Source organism: Lissotriton helveticus, chromosome 11 (genome assembly GCF_964261635.1).
Source record: "Lissotriton helveticus chromosome 11, aLisHel1.1, whole genome shotgun sequence".
NCBI lineage: Eukaryota > Metazoa > Chordata > Amphibia > Caudata > Salamandridae > Lissotriton > Lissotriton helveticus.
Window position 1 is genome coordinate 441,076,276 of NC_136072.1, and position 21,538 is coordinate 441,097,813.

At 47.7% G+C, this 21,538-nt stretch overlaps 1 protein-coding gene across 1 annotated transcript in view; it reads left to right on the top strand.

The window, feature by feature from the left end:
- CUL3 (cullin 3) overlaps positions 1-21,538 on the top strand; it is a 580,651-nt gene that overhangs the window by 145,934 nt on the left and 413,179 nt on the right. The window lies entirely within an intron of this gene.

Sequence of the window (21,538 nt, forward strand, 5' to 3'; positions counted from 1 at the left end):
TGGACATCGTCACTCGACGTCGAGGCAGGGTGCTTCGTCGACGACAGGACATCGTCGTTCGACGTCGAGACTTCCGTCGACGACTGGGCATCGTCGTTCGACGTCGAGAGAGAGGGCTCCGTCGACGGCCGGTACTCGCCGTTCGACGTCGAGGCATGGAACTCCGTCGGCGGCTGCTCATCGCCGCTCGACGTCGAGAGACCACACATCCTCGCATAGAAATTCAAAAACAAGATTGTTTGATCCGCCGACTCCACGAAAGCACTCGACCACGAGGGAAGATCGCTCGACGTCGAGATGTTCAGATGTGGTGATGGTAACGGAGTCAGCTTCCCGTCATTCCACCTCAAGGTCCTCTGGCTCCTCCACGGCATCTTCGAAGTACAGAAGTCCGGTACGCAAATCACCTGAGCGTCGGATGGACCCTTGGGCGGATAAAGTCAGACTGTCACCTAGATGGTACAGGTCTTTGGACCATTGGAGAGATTCTGGGGCTGCAAAGCGTATGCAAGACTATGCCAGCTCGCAGCACAGGTCTCCTCTTCAGGATCTGGTGGAGGAGATGGACAAGCATAGCCCTCCCAGGCGCAAATCTCCTGTGAGACCACCTACCAGATCTCCCAGGCCCAGATCTCCCAGAAATGAACCACAGGAGCGGGTCAGGTCTCGCTCTCCTCGACGAGAAGAGCGTTCGAAACGATCAAAAGAGAGGAGGCACAGTGTTCACCGTAGTCGTCGACGAACTCCGTCTACTTCATCTACCTCTTCTACCAGGTCTTCCAAGAGGGACTACTCCCCTACTTTGACGGACAGTCCTACGTCCCGATCCTCCCCAGTGGATGACATTGGCACGTATCTGGATGTCTTGCAAAGAGGAGCTCAGAAGCTGAGCATTGAAATGTCTGTCCCTCAGGTTACAACGACAGTCATTTTCGAGACTTTACACAAAAAGGCGATCACCCGTCCTCTACTACCGTTAGTCCCGGGGATTATGGATCCTGTCAAGGAGGTATTCCTAACTCCGGCGACTATCAGAGCTGTGCCAGCTCGCATCCAGAAGAAATACAAACCGGCCTCTTCTGACCCGGTTTTTGTACGATCTGACCCTCCAGCAGACTCGGTTATTGTGGCAGCGGCGAGGAAGACGCACGCAGTTGCCGGTTCTTCTTCAGTCCCACCAGACAAGGACAGCAAGACTCAAGACTCCTGGGGTCGCAAAGTTTGCAACTCAGCTGCTTCGACTCTTAAGGTTTCTAGTGCGGCTGCACTTCTGGGTCGATACGACAGAGCCTTATGGGACTCTATGGAAAGGTTCAAAGCCAAGCTGCCAAAAGAAGACCAGCAGGATTTTGAAGAGACCGTGACTGGAGGATGTCTGGTGGCGAATCAGATGATAAGCACGGCTGCGGATGGTGCTGTCCTGGCGGCGCACTCCTATTCTCATGGGGTTTGTGCCAGGAGATCGGCATGGTTGCGCCTGACAGGCCTGAAGCCGGATGCTCAACATCGCATCCTTAATCTCCCCTTTTCGGGTTCCGCTCTCTTCGGGGAGCATGCTGACGAAGAAATGACCCGAATGAAGACGGAACTGGACACAGTGAAAGCGGTGGGCTTGGAAAAGAAGAAAGAGTTCAAGCGCCGTTTCAAGCCCAACAGGGGGAGAGGGGCTCAACAGAGGGTTCAAACCCCTCAGTGGTCCGAAAATAAGACCCAGGGGAAATCCCAGTTTCGAGGTAAACCTGGCAGAGGTAGAGGAGGTCATCAGCAATCCTCTACCACCACGAGAGGAGGAAAAGCCTGATCAGTGGCTTCCTCTGGCGCCGTTGCCCACTTCAGTGGGAGGAAGTGCTTCACAACACCTGGCAGAGTGGGTCAGCATCACCAAGGATCAGTGGGTGCTGAATATACTGCGCAATGGATACAGGCTACGTTTCCGTGCCCCTCCAAAGAGCATTCCTCCAAAGAGCGCTTACCCTCATCAACTAAGCTTGCTCCGAAGAGAGGTAAAAGTCCTACTACAAAAAAGAGCGATAGAGGAGGTTCCTCTCGCTCAAAGAGGAAAGGGAGTTTACTCCAGGTACTTTCTTGTCCCCAAAAAAGATCAGGAGGACAAGTTCAGACCAATACTCGATCTACGACTTCTAAACAAGGTCATCATCAGAGAAAAGTGTCGCATGTTGGCACTTCACCAAATATGCCCACATCTTCAAGTCGGAGATTGGATGTGTTCGGTGGACCTACAAGATGCGTACTTTCACATCCCTATTGCTCTACAACATCGCAAGTACTTAAGGTTTGTCGTAGGGAACAAACACTATCAGTACACAGTGCTACCCTTCGGTCTCAAGTCCGCACCACGAGTCTTCACCAAATGCATGGCGGTGGTGGCGGCTTTTCTTCACAAGAAGGGGCTCTTCATCTACCCGTACCTGGACGACTGGCTCCTGAAAGGTCCATCTCCAGTGCAGGTGAAACACGATCTACATCTGTGTCTACTCCAGTTGCACAGGCTCGGCCTTCATGAGAACCTGGAGAAGTCAGTCCAGCGGCCTACTCAATCAATCCACTACCTAGGCTCCGTTCTGGACACAAACGTGGGAAAAGCGGTTCCTTCGGAGGAGAGACTTTTTTCCATGAGCCAGAAATGTGGAATCCTGCTGAAATCTCGGCTTCCAACAGCCCGACAAGTAGCATCCCTGCTAGGTTCCATGGCGTCCTGCATCTTTCTCATCCCAAACGCCAGGCTGAGAATGCGTCCTCTACAGCAGGCTCTGGAGGATCAATGGGACCAGGCGACAGATCTTTGGGAGGATCGCATCAAACTCTCCCAAGCGACAAAAGATGCCATCAAATGGTGGACACGGAGAAAGAATCTGCTGGTGGGGGTTCGGTTTCACCAGCCTCTTCCAACCCAGTCGATAGTGACGGATGCCTCTCTGCAGGGTTGGGGAGCGCATATGGGTCCGCTTCAGATTCAAGGCCTGTGGTCTGCGCAGGAGCAGACATACCACATCAATATGCTGGAACTCAGAGCGGTATTCCTGGCTCTCAAAGCTTTTTTACCAGCAATAGAGTCCAACTCAGTCCTAGTTCAGACGGACAACACGACCACCATGTTCTATCTGAACAAACAAGGAGGCACACGGTCTCGCCCTCTGTCTCGAGAGGCTCAGGCAATCTGGCATTGGCTCCTCTCTCGAGGCCTCACGATAGTGGCGGTGCACCTTCCAGGCGAGTTGAACGTAAAAGCAGACGCACTCAGCAGGCACTTCGAAGATCAGCCAGACTGGGTGCTAAACGACGAAGTAGTGGAAGAGCTTTTTCGTTGCTGGGGTCGTCCAACCATAGATTTGTTTGCAGACGACGACAAACTCCAAATGCCACGCCTTCGCGTCCAGGTTCCACCGGCCAGGGACTCAGGGGAATGCTCTACTGATGGATTGGTCAGGGACATTCGCTTACGCGTTTCCTCCCCTGGCTCTGATTCCGAGAGTAGTTTCCAAGCTCTGCAGGTCGAACATGGAAATGATCCTGATAGCTCCGGATTGGCCGCGGCAGTGGTGGTACCCGGACCTTCTACATCTGTCTGTGTGTCCACACAGACGACTCCCTTGCAGGCCGGACCTGTTGAGCAAGATGAACGGGAGGATAATGCATCCCAACCTCCCATCACTGAACCTAACAGCATGGCTCCTGAGGTCCTGCAATACGGACATTTGAACTTGCCTCCGGAATGCATGAACATTTTAAAGGAGGCTAAGAGACCTTCCACAAGAGCGTCCTATGCGTTCAAGTGGAAGAGGTTTTTCTTATGGTGTAGGGATCATCACCTAGATCCGACTAAAGGACAAGAGGACGTCATCTTGCCATACCTCCTTTCCCTAGCTACGGCTGGTTTAAAATACGCTTCTATTAGGGTGCATTTGTCAGCCATAGTAGCATACAGAAAATCACCAGATCAGGTGTCTTTCTTTCAGGTTCCAGTGGTTAAGGACTTCCTCCAGGGGTTGAAGAAAGTGTATCCCCCTGTGCGAAATCCTTCTCCTCCATGGAAATTAAACCTGGTGCTATCCAGGTTAATGTCACCACCTTTTGAGCCCATCCACAAGGCCTCTTTGCAACATCTCTCTTGGAAGGCGGCCTTTTTGGTGGCGATTACCTCTGCTCGCAGAGTCAGCGAGATTCAAGCTCTCTGTGCGAAAGAACCATACACTATCTTTCATCACAATAGGGTAGTCTTAAGGGCTCATCCAGCTTTCTTACCTAAAGTCATTTCTGATTTTCATATAAATCAGTCCATTTCCCTTCTGTCATTTTTTCCAAATCCTACGACCCCAGCCGAGCGGTCACTTCACTCCTTAGATCTTAAGAGAGTGCTCAAGTTCTATTTGGAAATGACCAAAGGGATTAGGAACACGGATCAACTGTTTGTGAACTATGGTTCAATGCGAACAGGTTTTCCAGCGGCCAAGAGGTCCATCGCGAGATGGATTGTCTCTTGCATTAAATTGGCTTATCAGCTTGCAGGCAAGCCTTTGTTGCAGTCACCCAAAGCGCATTCCACTAGAGGGAAGGCCGCTACTGTAGCCTTCTTACACGACATTCCAATGTCGGAGATATGCAAGGCTGCGACTTGGAAATCAGTTCATACCTTTACGAGACATTACTGTCTCGAGTCTGATTCCAGGGCCGATACTCAAGTAGGACAAGCCTCTTTGAGGAATCTATTTGGGTAGCCTCCGGCCTATACGAGCTTAGTATTTTCTAGGCTTAATATGGTTTATTACTGTATTGTTACTCCTTGGCCCGCAGGGAGATGAGGTGAGGCTCGCTATTCTATTCTAATGCTTATGACTATTGATGAGGATCCCCTGGAAGAGAAGGATTAGTTACTTACCTGTAATCCTAGTTCTCTTCCAGGGGTATCCTCATCAAAGTCATAAGCAACCCTCCCGCCTCCCCGGGCAAAGGAAATTCTTTAATAAGGAGATATTGTTAACCTATTTGTTATTGGGTTTATTTTCAGTCTCCGAAAAGAACAACTGACCTAACTGTCACCCCTGAGGCATGATGGGATACTGGGGGTCATGAGTGCCTTAAAGGCACGGTGTCAGTTTATTACTATGCAGCTACAGGTTAGCTTTTCAGTCTTTTTAGACTGTGTTTGCAATGCAGCCTGGGAGCTTTCTATGCTTCCAGTGAGTTATAAGAATTTCTACTGCTTTCTGAGCATTAAAACAATTTCTAAACAAACTTTTTGTTGTTTCTAATGCTTATTATGATACATGTATGGTGGAAATTCTACACAGCATATTTCAGCTCTGTTTTTATTGGCTGCTATTGCATGTTATATATATATATATATATATATATATATATATATATATATATGAGTATATATATATATATATGAGTATATATATATATATATGAGTATATATATATGTGGGGCACATATAATATAGTGTTTCCGGGGTCCCGCACATGGGCGGGAATATTCTAATGCTTATGACTTTGATGAGGATACCCCTGGAAGAGAACTAGGATTACAGGTAAGTAACTAATCCGTCTCAACCGCCTCCTTGTCCTGTAGTGTCAGCGTGGGGAGGTGGACATCGCGGAGGAATTCAGCACAGTCTGTCCCTGTTCTACTTGATGCTGATGTATACAAGTTCTCATAGTGATCCACAAATGCTATGGCTATCTCCTCTCCTGTTTTATACATTTCTCCCTGCTAGAGTGCGGACCTCTAGCACCCAATTTCGTTCTTTCTTTTCTCCAACCATGCTGTAGGAAAGTAGGATCTGCTTCTTATGGTTAACCCCACTTTTTGCTAAACGTGATACTGTTTTTGACTTGTCTGACCGGGATCCTGCTAATCAGGACCCCAATCTCTGCTTTCTCCCTAAACTGTTATGTACTTAGGTACACTCCAGATTGGATACTGGGGTACCCTTGTCAGTCCCTAGTACATACGACCCATGTACCCAGGACATAGGTACCACAGAGGCCTCCCATGGGCTGAAGCATGTACTATTCCACCCATGAGCGGCCATGTAAAATGGAACCTAAAGGCCTGCCTTTGCAGCCTGTGTAAGTTGGTGCATGCACCACTTACGTAAGATATAGGTTTACTATATCTAAGTCAGTGCCCTTAAAACCTATAAGTCACCCCAATACCAGGCCTTAACAATCCTGAAGGAAGGGTGCTTGGTTCTATGTGAGAGGATGCCACTGCATGAGCAGAACACCCCTGCAGCCTACGGAGTCCATTCTCCCGGAATGTCAGTGAAGCAGCCATTTACGACATATAGAGTGGCATTATGCAACCCCCGTGATGACCCACTCTAAAATGGCTATAACTAACCCTATTGTGTTTGGTGTCACACATTGTGGAATCATACCCCCACACCGGTTACCGGTGTGGGAGGTATGATTCCACCCTTCAGAAGCGAGCCGTGGGCCGCACAAAATGGTTGCTGCCGACCAGAGACACATTTCTGTCAAGCTCGAGCAGAGGAAGGCAGAACAATAGACATCCTGTCACAGGTAGGTGTGACCACATCCCAGACAGGATTTAGTGTATTAGGGCTGGGTGGGTTTGCTTGCCAGCGACCGAAAGGCTGCATGAGGGGCATATTTGGTGTCCCTGTGCATAGTCCAGTTCAAACAGTCCTGGGAGCCGTTGGCGCCTGCTCTGGTGCAAAACTGGACAAAGGACATGGGAGTAACCTCCCCACTGTCCAGACCCTCCCCTGAATCAGTCCAACCCTCTCCCGTGGGTACTAAGGGGCTTACCTGGCTGTAGGAACCTAGATTCGACGTTGACAAGATTTTGAAACAGTAACCACTGAACTTCGACCGTCTGGACACTCTGGACTTTGTCTCCCTCTCAGTCTGAAGCTGCGTCTGTGCTCTTGCACCATACAGGCTCCCGGCAGGACCTGTGGATCATCAAGGTCAACCGTAGATATCTCCCTTGGAGGGAAGGAATCACTCTCCAGCATCCGCAGGCACGTCATCACCACTGACCGATATGCTGCTTCTGAGTTGCTACGCAGTCCGAAGGCTCCAGTAACACAGGAGGTGGGTTCTTACGTCCCTCGAGGTCCGAGCTGCCCTCTCACCAGGTTTTAGGCCAGAATCCCTCGTGGGGGCTGCAATACCTATACCCCTGTACACTGCGTTTATTTGGAACTGTATATGCTTGTTGGTGTTTCCCGAGCAAGTACATTGTGCACCGAGTAGCCCCAACCTCTGGCACCATTTCCTACCAAGGTCTCCGGCCTCCTTGCACCGAGTGCTCTGGGGGCTGCTGTTTGGTGAAATCGCTCAAGGTCCTCTCGAGACTCCTGTGCCTCCGGCCTGTGACTCCATTTGAGGGTCAACTTTGCTTTTCTTGGGCTCCCCTGCTTGCTCCAGGCCTGCCCTGATTCCCCTGGCTTTGGTAAGTCTCCTGGACCTTGCTGGTCCGAACTGTCACCTTATTTGACCGTCTGCATGGGTTGCCGTTGCCAAGGCTTGTTGGTGCTCCCGCCGGACACCGACCCCTCAGCACTCTACATCCTTCGCGGGACAGCTCTTATCCGGCTCCTGGTCCCTGTGGCTGCAGAGTCAAGAACCCCCTCAACGCACCTGGAGCACCCGACATCGGTGGGCATTCGTCTACCAAGCCCCTGGTCACTCCTGAGTGACCCAGATTCTGTCCCCTCTGCTTTCAGGTACTCTTTGACGAGAATCCACCGTTGGATTCCAACTGGTACTTTTCTTTCTTCCAGCATCGGCTCTTCTTCAAAGTCCTCCATGGGGTTCAATGGCAGTTTCCGACACCACTTCAGACTTATGCACCTTGCTCCCCTGGGATAGGTAACTCTGGTACTAAGTTATCCACGGGTGGGGTGGCTCTCCAACCTCCTAATTTCCACGGGGTTTCTTCGAAGTCCACTGGGAAGAGTCCTTAAACTCTAAAACTTCCACCGCGACTTCCCCATAGAATTGCACGGAGCACACGGTTGTGTTCCCACACTGCACCCATCCTCCGTGGAGTCCCTACTTACTCACCGTGGGTGGTTCCCTGTGGTCCCAGCGATTCTACATCCTCTAGAAACTGTCTTGACTCGAGTCGTGGTTCTTATACCACTATTTTAGTATATGGTTTGGACCACACCTGAGGCCCACTGTGTATTAGTGCTATTTACTATAATTTCTGTGCTTAAGGATTGTGTGCTTTGGGAGTATCTTCGTGTAGAAGATACTGTGACGTACTAGAGAGGGTTATATTATTAAATACATATTTTTATAACTACTGTGTGGTTCACCTTTCAGTTAACCAATACTATAAGGTTGCATTCTGTTAGAACAAGCTGCATAACAGTCCTTCAAGACTAAGCCTGAAGTCTGCTCTCCGCAGCTACCACGTGGATAGCTTTCTAAGGTTATCTTTGACCTCTTAAATCACTTAAGGGTTGTTTGGACTGGTGCAAGATGTTCACTTTGATTAGTGAATAGCATATACCGGGCCAACTTCTCACAGATGCCATCAGCTTTATCTCCCACCTCACAAAGTCGTCTGGCTTTCTCCTCAGCAATTTTTCGCATTTCCTGTTGTAAGATCCGGAATTGGTGACTAACCTGTGCATCTGGCGTCATAGACTCCCTGGCTGTAGTTTCTAGCCGAGTAATTTCCTTCTCTAGGGCTACATATTGAAACCTACATCCACTCCATAACACATCGCTAAAACACCTTGTCATTGGCAGTGCCATTAGCTCTCAAATTGCAGCTACCTATTGGCTTTGCCAATGCTTGTTTCTTTTTGTTTAAGGATTCAATGAGAGTGTAGGTTTTCGAGCTGTCCCCCTCATGCACTTCTTCCATCTCAGTGTTTCTCCTGTTTTTCTTGATTCCCTACCACCACTGTTAGCTCGCCCAGTACCACCCACCCTCCGTTGTCTGTTCCGCACCCGCTCACCCTGCGCTGTCAGTGTTTCCCTAACTCCTTCCACCCCCCAATTGTACATATGTTTGCCCATCAACTCCCTCCTGTCCTGTCTGTGTGCTGCCCTAGCCATTCCCTCCCGCCCTCTGTAGCTGGCTTGCTTTCGGAGTGCCACCTGCCCTCCGTTGTTAGCTTGCTGCCCCTTCAGCTCCAAACCTTTATCAGCTTACTGGCCCAGCCCCTGCTTTCTCCCTCATTTGTCACCTAGGTTCCCCTGCCGTGCCCGCTCACACTCTGTTGTCTGTGACTGTGCATACCCTCCTGCCTGTCCTCTGTTGTCATCTTTCTGTCCTCAACGTACCGAGACGATTTTGGTGTCTACGAACCGATAATGATTAGGACACCATTCCTATGTATTTGCGTTACAATCGAGGGTTGCCAACACCCCTAAATCACAGTTTCCGTCCCATCCCTTAAACTCCATTTTGTGAACGGCATCCATCTTGCATCTTGCCCTCATGATAAGTCAATTAAAGGTCGAGCTTGATCCAAATAGACATGTCCACCTTTCGTGACTTTCCCCTGACCTGTCCCAACTGACTCCACTGTCTTCGGCCAAACCTGTTTAGGCAGCTCCTCGCCCAGTGGCCGAATACGATAGCATCTACGCATAACATTCCACGAACCATTCACTACATACAGCCCATGTTTCCTTCAAACACGCACCTGTCCCCGTATCTTGTTTATGGCCCTTTTATGGCTGGGTTGTACCTTCCTGTATTGGTGGTTCATCTATATCTGATGGGAGTTCCCGATCCAACTGGGTAATCTATCAGCAAACTGGACATCTAAAATATGGGCTTGCTTACATGACTTCGCTCTTTGTATTGTTGTAGAAATATGTGTTACCATACCATAAAACTCAAGAATTCTTGCTTGAAGCCATATATTTGATATATAAGGAGACGGCTGGTTCTGTAAAAACGAACAGTCTCCCAAGAACCTACTCTCTGTGTGGTGTACTTCTGGGACACGTGTTACTTGGTAGCTACCAATAAAACTTGATCTTTGACTGCGACTAGAAGACTGCGGGTTTCTGTGGTCCGGAACAAGGGAACTCAGAGGTCTTCGGGTGTTATCCCCTGACACCAGCGGGTTCCTAAAAACCTGTTACCTCAGTTGGCGCCCAACTCGGGGCGATATCAAGCGGTGACGGTCCAAGCCAGATGTTCGTGAGGAGCTTCGTGTGAAAATTCCGGAGGACGGCCAGCCACTTCAGCGACCCCTGTATGTCGACGTGGTTCCGAAGGTCTTTGCTGCGAGGTTCCCCGCGTCCCGACGGCTACGAAGGACTGCTGCCCTGACTATCGCCTTGTTTTGGACCCAGTGATCCTTGGTAGAGCGAAACGATAGCCGAGTCTTCTAGCGACGTCATCGATCTTCAAATACTTCAGTTAAGTATAAGTGGAGCGTCTCCTAGTCCTTAGTTTGTTCTTAGTTTTTGGTATCCTTGAGATACGACTTGATTTGGAACTTGCAAGCCCCAAAGCCGAAGGACTCGTGTATTCACGAGAAATATCGTAACAGATAATCCTTTGAAGTTTGAAGCTAGACCAGTGAGCGAAGATGCCTGGTTTTAGCAAACTTGGAAACTTGTTTTGTCTTGGTTGTAGTAAGGACTCCCAATTGGAAGATTCTTGTCCGGTTCCTCCAATTGGAACTCCAATGTATGAACTCTATGTGAAGCACGGCGTAGGTCCTATCACATATAACGAGGTATGGATAAAATACACCCGCAAGGATGGTGTTTTAAAATGGCCCCAATATGGTAGTTTCGACCAAGAAATATTAGATAACTTAGAGGTCAAATTGTTCAAGAAGAAAGCCCGGCCGGCAATGTTTGACTCTTTCCGCTTATGGCACAAGGAAGCCAAACAGAAAGAAATAAGACTAGCAAAAAAGAATAAAAGAGGTATGTCAATGGTGCAAGCTGCCGTTGCATACAGAGATAACGAGGAAGAGCAGGAGAGCGAACAGATGCTTAGGAGCAAGAAACTAGCGATAGATAAATGTTACCCAATGCTGCCAAATAGAGGAAAAAGTCAACAGGAAGGATCCGAGAAAGATCCATTGATGTCCCACCTATTAAATTCTCCGCCACCCTATGCACAAAATGCCACAGCACCTCCGCAACCTTTCGTTGCACCTTTGGTAGCTGTAATACAGGCTCCTTTACCGCACTCACCAGCTACTCTTCAGCTGGCTCCTATTTCTTTGGCACAGCCTCCTCAAGGCTCACCGATCACATCTATTTCTCCTACTGTTCCTTCTAAAATTTCGCCTATCGCACCTTCTAGTCTCTCTGATACTCGTTCTACGAACATTTCTGTTTCTGCTTTGCGTGACTCTGTTCTACTACCAGCTATTCCTCCACCTTCACCTTTCGTCTGGCATAAAATGGCCAGCATTGTTACTAACTTTCCTTCACCACTTTTTCGGTCGCCTAAAACGACCCCTAACTCGGAACAAAGACAATTACGAAGCCAAATGCCTGATTATCAGGAAAGGGAAACATTGAATAAGTTAGCACGAAATTGGGCTATGGATACAGCGAGATATGATGTAGAGTCTGTCATAAAAGTTTTCCGTCAAGGGGATGAACCAACGCAAAGATACGTCTTTGAGCAGATGTGTGTTTTCCTGTGTGAGGATTTGGAAGATAATGGTCAGAAGAGCAACCTGCAGGAGTTGTGTAGGTTACGATTTAAATTTGGGGAGGGTATGATAGTTGGTCCCGACGTTGAAAGAGCAGTAGAGATATTATTATCACATCGAAGTACAGGTGGTACTTCTGGGTCATCGTCTGACAGTGGTACGTATAGTAGGAAAAGAGCGAGACAGTACCCTATGAGAGAGGTTCCTCCGGTTTGGAGGGAAGGTGATGCAAACGCAGTTCCACCGGTTCTGCCTCATTTCCAGCGTGTATGGGTACATGTCCCCTGGAAAAGATCCGAAGTTCTAGCACTCAAGCAGACACTACCCGATCCCCGTAAAAACCCGACTGGGTATTATAAGGAGTTGTCCCAAACTGCAAGCTCATGTATAATGAATTTAGCGGATATAGACATGTTGTTTGGGAACATTGTTCCACATCCTTTATGGAGTAAGATACGTCATACGGATCATGACCAAGAATTAGGTGACTCATGGGCAAACATTGCGACTACAGATGCTAGACAAATCGGTGGTTTCAAGCCTGAGCCGTTAATAGCTGAACTTCCTGGTAGAATTATCGCATACATGAAGACAATTATGCCTGAAGTACGTGTAAACTGGGACAAGCTATCGGCGTGCAAGCAGAAGAAAGACGAGAATGTGTCTGACTTCTTCACGAGATTTGAGGAAACCTTCACTGACCATAGTGGTCAGGATATGGCTACCGAGGGTGGCCAAAGACTGTTTGTAGACAAGTTTGTACACAATTTGCTTCCTGAATTGTGTGCTAAACTAAAAGACTCAGAAAGTGCTTGGGCTGTCTCTACGTCAGCGCAGATTCTAGCAACAGCCCAGTACTATGAAAATAGGCGTAAAGACGAGTTAGACAAGGCAGACAAAAAGACGAAAGATTTGAAAACTAAAGTTCTTCTCCAACAGGCCTATCAGCCTCGTATGGCTAGCCAGCCTAATTATCAACAGAATCAGCAGTACTCTAGAGACGCGCAAGGAAACGAGCTTTCCCATCAGCGTCCTACGTATGGCCCGAATCAATGTGCGTATTGCAAAGAAGAGGGCCATTTTAGGAATAATTGTCCGGCTCTTGCACGACGTTTAAACGGTGCACAAGGTGTAAGGGAAAGAGGTGTTCAGCATGCCTCTAGAGGTAGAGGCCGTGGAAATTTCACTCAGAATATAACTTCTTTTCCACCTCAGAAATCAATGAATAGCTTTGATCAACAGGGTAATTCATCGTCCAAGTCAGCTCAGTACTATGCTGACGACTATTACACCGAACACGACAATGAGGGTAACGATCGCTAGGACAGCCATGGACAAAGAGAGGGAGTTGTTTCAGTTCCAGTAGATCAGGATGGACCTTATGTCGAGGTAATTACCTCAGGAGTGTCAGAGCCATTTCTGCTGGATACTGGTGCTACAAAAAGTTCTATCATGCACTCAAAACTTCCTGGCGCACCTTTGTCTGGCGAAATGAATGTCTCAGTAGGCTTCTCTGGCGCCCCTGTTAGAAACCCGATCTCTAGTCCTGTTTCCGTTTCTGTTGGCCCCTGTGAATTAGAAGCCCCCCTCATTCTTACAACAGGTTGCGGTGAAAATTTGTTAGGATTGGATTTGCTAAAGAGGTTGTACGCGACTTTGTACTGTTCTCCCTCGGGAGTACAGCTTACTTTAGGGAGAAAAGTCATTTCTCCAATGTACTTGTCAAAAGAAGGTATCCCAACAGAATTGTCATCACTTCCAGATATACTATGGGCTAATGGTTCCAACGATGTAGGTCGTTTAGAGATAGCACCGTATGTCATAACTTTGAAAGCAAACGTCAGATTGCCACGTATTCCCCAATACAAAATTTCTAACGACTGCGAACAGGCATTGTTAACGATCGTTTATGATTTGGTCGATAAAGATGTTATCGAGGAAACAACAAGAAACATTTGTAACAGTCCAGTTTTACCGGTCTTGAAACGTACTGATCCTTCACAGCCCCCTGTGTATAGGTTTGTGATTGACCTCCGAGAAGTAAACAAGGTAGTTATACCGCAGTTTCCAGTCGTCCCCGACATTACTGCTTTATTGACAATGGTTCCAGCTTCAGCAGCTTGGTTCTCGGTGATTGACCTGAAGAACGCTTTCTTCAGCATCCCGATCGCCGAAGAGAGTAGAGACCTTTTCGGCTTCAATTTAGGAGGACGAAGCTTCCGCTTCAAATGCGCTCCTCAAGGCTACTGCGAAAGTCCGTCAATATTCAGTCAGGCTCTGAAAACACAACTAGACACAATTGTACTGCCAGATGGGTCAACATTGATTCAGTACGTAGACGATCTACTGATCGCTGCAGACACTGAAGAGATTTGCAAGGAAGCTACGTTGTCGCTATTACGTCACCTATGTGACATGAAGCGCAAAGTCTCCCTTTCAAAACTGCAATTTTGTCGACAAGAAGTAACCTACCTAGGTCACATCTTATCGAAGGAGGGAAGGAGACTGACACCAGAAAGAATACAGGCAATCACAGAACTAAGTGCCCCAAGGACACTGAGAGGTGTCCGAGCTTTTTTGGGCATTACATCGTACTGTAGACAATGGATACCGAATTTCTCACTACTAGCCAAACCCTTACTGTCACTACTCCGCAAAGACACACCTAAACCTATGCCTTGGTCTGAAGATTGTCAGACGAGTTTCCGCGAGTTGCGCGATGCATTGTGTTCGGCTCCTGTGTTGGGAAACCCCAACTACAGTAAGCCTTTTACATTGTATGTCCACGAAAAAGAAGGTTGTGCATTATCAGTCTTAATGCAACTCTTTGGGGACAAACAGCGCCCATGCGCGTATTTTTCGGCAACTCTGGATCCAGTGGCTAAGGCACTGCCAAGTTGTCTAAGAGCAACAGCCGCAGTAGCTGTCTGCATTCGACAGTCTGCTGGATTAGTCATGAATAACACTCTGATCGTTATGGTTCCGCATGCAGTAGACATTTTACTAAATAGGACAAAGACACAACACCTTACTAGCGCTCGACTATCCAGTTACGAACTTACCCTGCTAGCAAGTCACATCCATATAAAGAGGTGTGATACACTCAATCCCGCTACGTTATTACCCATCCCGACAGAGACAGACAAGATTGACAAGCATGACTGCTGTTTCAGGACAGAGGAAGAGACAAAAGGGAGAGTAGACTTACAGGACACTCCCCTTCCCGAATGCAATGATACTCTATGGGTTGATGGTTCATGTTTCAAGTTGCCGAATGGTGATACGACTACAGCATATGCCGTAACGACGTTACACACCATTGTAGAGACTGCACACATTCCCCACAGTTCTGCACAAGCTGCAGAGTTGATAGCGCTTACTAGAGCATGTGTGCTGGCGAAAGGAAAGCGAGTGAATGTGTACACTGACAGCCAATATGCCTTTGGTGTGGCTCACAGTTTTGGGAGATTATGGCGTGAACGTGGGTTCCTTACGTCCCATGGTGCAAAGATACAACATGGCCAGCTGGTTAATGAGCTCCTTGAGTCACTCACCTTGCCCCTACAAGTCGTCATTATAAAATGTAGTGCACACAGAAAGATTCAGGATGATGTTGGCCTCGGAAATGCATTTGCAGATGAGGTTGCGAAAGGAACTGCAAGGAACACAATGAATCGGATGTATGTCATGGGTCCCGCTAGATGGATTGCTGATGTAGGAATGTGTGAGGACACCATTGAAAGCGTAAAATCAATACAAGCCGAGACCACTGAGAACGAGATGAATGAATGGAGAGAAAGCACAGGTAGATTGGATGCGAATGGTTGTTGGGTCGAACTATCGGAACACCAGCGATGGTTACTACCTAATGCATACGTACTTGCAGTGGTAACGATGGCTCACGCAATGGCACACATCAATTCGAGAGGAATATGTAAACTATTGGCCCCAGTATGGCAGAATAGCAATATCCCAAAGTACGCAGAAAACGTGGTCAGAAAGTGTATGGTATGTTTGAAGTACAATCCCGGTAGGGGAACGCCAACTCCAGCTGGTCATTTTGCGCCTCCAACGTACCCGTTCGAGGTTTTGCAGCTAGATTTCATCCACATGGAGAGGTGCAACAACCTGAAATACGTTCTCGTTGTTGTTTGCGCCTTTTCAAGGTGGGTGGAAGCGTACCCCCTTAAGGACAACACCGCCTTATCGACTGCCAAAGCCCTTGTCAAAGAGTTCTTCCCTAGATTCGGTATGCCTAGAATTGTCTGGAGTGATAACGGAAGTGAATTCGTAGGATGCGTGATGAAGAGAGTGTGTGAGTGTCTAGGCATACACCAAAAATTCCACTCTGCGAATCACCCCCAATCGGCTGGATTAGTAGAATGCTACAATGGCACTCTGAAACTCAAACTAGCCAAAATCCAAGCCAGTACAGGTCTTAAATGGCCTGATGCCTTGCCTCTAGCACTTTTGTCAACCAGGACGACTGTCCACTCCAGGTTAGGACTTAGCCCCCATGAAATCGTGTTTGGCCGCCCAGCCAACGTCTGGGGCGTGCCAAGACCCAGGAAACTGAGCGAGATAGAGCACCCCGTACTGCTTGACTATTTGTGCGAATTGACAACTAAATTGCGTGTTTTACACCAACAGGTTCACAGTTCTTCTCCACCAGCCTCTGACGATCCAGGCCACCTCATCGAACCCGGTTTGTGGGTTCTGTTGCGGAATTTTCAGCGCACCAACAACGGACAACCGAGGTGGACCGGACCGCACCTGGTACTACTTTCAACAAGATCTGCTGTTCGGGTTGAAGGCAAGAAGAACTGGGTACATGGGACCCACTGCAAACGGGTCTCTCTACCCCTTCCATACGACCGGTGGGTCAACAAAGGACTTGCTGACTCTGAGACAGAATCCGTACCGCGCTTCATCCCTTTCAGCGATGCCCGTTTGAAAGAAACTAGCACCGAAAAGAAGAGTGATCATATTTTGCAAGGACTTGTGTCACCATCCATGCAATTGGACACTACTGACCCTGAAACGCTGTTTGAAGATCACACCGTACCTGGGAAACGACGATACAACCTGCGGTCTAGACAAAAGAACTAATAAAAGCTTGATCTAATGTAATTTCCTCTTCTCCCCTAAGAACTATTTTTGAATTTTCAGCTCTCTCGTCCCAAGGGAACTAGCTCATTTTTGATTTTTCGAACCGCCATCCGGTTCTGCTGCTAGGGTCGCGGTTGAAGTCTGGGGAGTGCAACTGGGAAGTTCTAGGTCCACGGTTCTGATTGGTCCACGGGAGTTACCCCGGACTGAGCAGAGCGCGCTCCCTGGGAGAATCAATCAACCACCGCGGGCAGCAACTAGAGGATGGAGTTTCCAAGGGTAGAGAGACCTGTCAGACTCACGAACTTCGAAAAACAGTTATGCACGATACTGTCCAGAAGAAGATTCCTGATATTATGTGTTTTAATGTTAGGTAGCATACTTGTGTTTTTTATTGGTTATACCTTGTTCGTATTTAAAGTTACCTTTTCGAATGACACCCAGACACCACCTCCTCCCACTATTTCTCCACACTACTTTCACCCTTTACCTGAACACGAGTCTGCCCGAAGACTCGAATTTGTAAACAACTCTTTCATCCAGCTTCTACACCAACACCAGTCCATAATGAACACGTCAAACTGTTGGATATGCGGACTTATGCCACACACAACCGATAAGGGTATCCCATACTTCGTTTTGCCATTTAGCTACTATGGTTCTCTGTGGGCTTTCCAGACCATGTTCCTATTCGCCCTAGAACCATACCCGACCCGTTCCGCTGCGAGCGACTCCAGTAACAAGGCACTAATTGCAGGGATAAGGAACATGAGTTGGGATATCGACACCTATCTGACAATCCCCAAAGATGAACTGAGTCCCTACACCCGTTGGAACGTGACCAAACATGGGGTTTACCTGGTCAAGAGCCAGGCAGCACAGAAATCTCGCCCAGTTTGGATAGTTCCCCACCGAGGTCACTTATGCTTACAGGGTATTGGTAGGAACCCCACAGCACAGTTAGGAAAGAGCATTTGCACGGAAACATATGTATTTGCTTCCCGAACTTCCCCGATACTCTTGGCGGCTAAAGGCACGTTTTTCGTTTGCCACGACCAAGCCTACACGTGGTTGCGCCCTGATTTCTCAGGTATATGTTTTATTTCATTTCTGCTGCCTCCTACCTACACGGCCCGAGCAGATTACCACCGGACAAGGACAGCTAGAGGTGTCGTGAGTAAAGACGACACCGCGGGTCAGGAATTCGCTGACTTCGCAAAGGGTTTTCTGCCATTTTGGGGGCCTATGGTAAACAGCAGGAATATTCGCCAGTTAGCGAGGATAGTTGAATCCGCCGTGACCACAACGGCCGGAGCACTTGGTAATTTAACAACCGAACTTCAGTCGGATCGACTTATGACCCTTCAGAACCGAATTGCCTTAGACATTATACTCGCCGATCGTGGTGGTGTGTGTAGAGTCATCCAATCCAGTTGCTGCATTTTCATCCCTGATAACGCACCAACAGTATACCAGGCCATCTCCAAACTACACGAAATATCTGGTTCCCTTCACATTGAGAAAGGGGATTGGTCCCTGCTGGGGTGGTTCTGGGAACTGATCACTGCCTGGGGATGGAAAACTTTGATTTTCATCAGGATGATCTTGGCACTTCTGTTCATGTTTTGCTTGTGTATACAGTGTGCTCCTGCACTATGTGGCCTCTGTGCTACCTCGTGTGTACGGAAGCCTGTGTCACAGGACGAGCTGAGTAGCAGAATGATGCTCCAGCAACATCTCCACGAATTTCTTCATACCGATTTGGACTCAGATTAGCATGAGTTATTGCCTTATATGAGGGCAAAAGGAGGGTCTGTGGTTCCCAAAATCCGGACCCTGTGGTTTTCCCGATATCGAGGTCCAATACCCGTGTCACGAAACCTCAACGTACCGAGACGATTTTGGTGTCTACGAACCGATAATGATTAGGACATCATTCCTATGTATTTGCGTTACAATCGAGGGTTGCCAACACCCCTAAATCACAGTTTCCGTCCCATCCCTTAAACTCCATTTTGTGAACGGCATCCATCTTGCATCTTGCCCTCATGATAAGTCAATTAAAGGTCGAGCTTGATCCAAATAGACACGTCCACCTTTCGTGACTTTCCCCTGACCTGTCCCAACTGACTCCACTGTCTTCGGCCAAACCTGTTTAGGCAGCTCCTCGCCCAGGGCCGAATACGATAGCATCTACGCATAACATTCCACGAACCATTCACTACATACAGCCCATGTTTCCTTCAAACACGCACCTGTCCCCGTATCTTGTTTATGGCCCTTTTATAGCTGGGTTGTACCTTCCTTTATTGGTGGTTCATCTATATCTGATGGGAGTTCCCGATCCAACTGGGTAATCTATCAGCAAACTGGACATCTAAAATATGGGCTTGCTTACATGACTTCGCTCTTTGTATTGTTGTAGAAATATGTGTTACCATACCATAAAACTCAAGAATTTTTGCTTGAAGCCATATATTTGATATATAAGGAGACGGCTGGTTCTGTAAAAACGAACAGTCTCCCAAGAACCTACTCTCTGTGTGGTGTACTTCTGGGACACGTGTTACTTGGTAGCTACCAATAAAACTTGATCTTTGACTGCGACTAGAAGACTATGTGTTTCTGTGGTCCGGAACAAGGGAACTCAGAGGTCTTCGGGTGTTATCCCCCCCCGATCACCCTCTGTTGTCCGCTTGCTCTCCCCTCCAGCCCACCCTCTGTTGTCAGAGTGCTTCCCCATTGTCTTTCATGTTGTCTCCTGCCGCCCCTCCATGCTACCTGGTTTCCCAATCCTAGTTCGTGTTATTTCAATAAAAAAAGCCCATCCGTGTTGGCAGCGTCATAGTGCTTTTTTAGGTCTCGCCTCTCAATGCGCATGCGCATTGAGAAGAGCAAGACTATAGGGGCTTAAATAAGCTTTACCTAGACTGGCGATTTGATGCTGTGCCCGTGCGCTTTTAGGTCAATGCGCAAGCGCATTGACCTAAAATGCGCGTGCACATCATCAAATCGCCATCTGTTCCCCAGCAGCACTCCTCCCACACCTTTGAAGTGAAGCTTAGCTTCACTTCAAAGGCCCCTGCTGCTTCACACCCTCATCGCCGCTCCGCCCCCTCCCTTGCCCGCCGTGTCGCATTTCTCCTCCCCCCTCCCCTTCTCTGCCTTCCCTCCGTCTTGTTTTCCTAGCAACCCCCCACCCCCCACCCCCACCCCCCTGTCCCCTACCAGCCTCCACTGAATGTTCCGATTTTTTTGGGAAAGTAACTGGGCTCGTGAGAAGTTACGCTTTTCTCCTTCCAGTCCTAATGTGCATTAAGTGCGGCTCCGGCAGCTTCCAGTTCTGCAGCACTTCGTCTATTGTTTTTGGAAAGCTGCATTTCTGTAATTTTGGCTCTTCCCGCTCCGCCCCCTCCCCTGCCCGCCGTGTCGCTTTTCTCCTCCCCCCTCCCCTTCTCTTCCTTCCCTCCGTCTTGTTTTCCTAGCACCCTCCCACCCCCCACCCCCCTGTCCCCTACCAGCCTCCACTGAATGCTCCGATTTTTTATACCAGTCTCAGTTTTCATAACATACGTGGTGGCGGGGAAGAGGGAATGGCAAGCTGGCTTATATTTTTACATATTCTAAAATTTCCAAGTAACGGAAAATGTGTAGTATTGAAGCCCAACTTCACTCAGTTTTGCTCCTTTTTTGTATGTAAACAACTGAGAATTAAGCACAGATGTTGTGATTTGTTTTTTTTTATATATACGCATCGAGTCCTAAATACATTTTACACACCGAGCACGTGCCCTTTCACTACTGTTTCCCCCTTTAGCGTGCTTCTGATTTCAAGAGAAACTGGAGTTCTTTTACTTCTGCTTGTCACACCACTTAATGTAGTAGTACTCTGTGCTGCAGGTAAACCGCAGATGTGGGCCAACGACCAGAGCTGCCATCTAAGTCACGTAAATACAAAACATGTTGCATTACAAATGCTATAGGTGTCACATTCGCGAAAGTTATAACTATTGGCATTGTAAATGACAAAGCTATCAATTTAGCTATTTTAAAAACCAACGCATAAATAAAAAATTTCATTTACAAGACCAATAGCTACAACTTTTCTAATGTGAGACCTATTGCATTTCCAATGCTTGTTTTTTTAAGTCATGCTGAACAGTAGGCAGGCTGCTGTGCAGCATGGGTAAAAGTCATTGGCAAAGCTTATAGCTCTCATAGTCGTGACCTATTAACTTTGCCAGTGTTTGTTTATTGATGGCATATCTTCTTAGTTTTCATTCCGCGAAAATGTAACTAAACTAGTATCTTAATTCTTCAAAAGTCTTTCAATGTGTAAATGTGTCCGCTTTGGGAATGAAATCTAATGTACCATACTAAGTTTTCATTTCCTTACTTGTTCCGTTACAAAATTGGGAAGCACCACAGAGTTCCCATTGCTAGCAAGACGCATTTATTTTATGCTCTACGCTTCGTAAGGATAACTCAAGTTTCTCTTTGTCAGAAGAAAATGAAGTGTCTAAAATCTGCCACGTAACAGGGCTCCTTAAAGAATGAACAGTTAAGAATTTCTGTAATGCTGCACTTTGTATGCAGCTTGGTAGTGAATGCTATAACGCATGTTAACCTTTGAGTTTAAGATTGCTGCTATTAACCTTACCTGACTAACACAAGTTGATTTAGAAAATATATTCTCTGTTTACTTTATTAATTCAAATCTTTGATTTGATTAAATAATATATATGTTTACACACATATAAATAAGCTGGATTTACAAT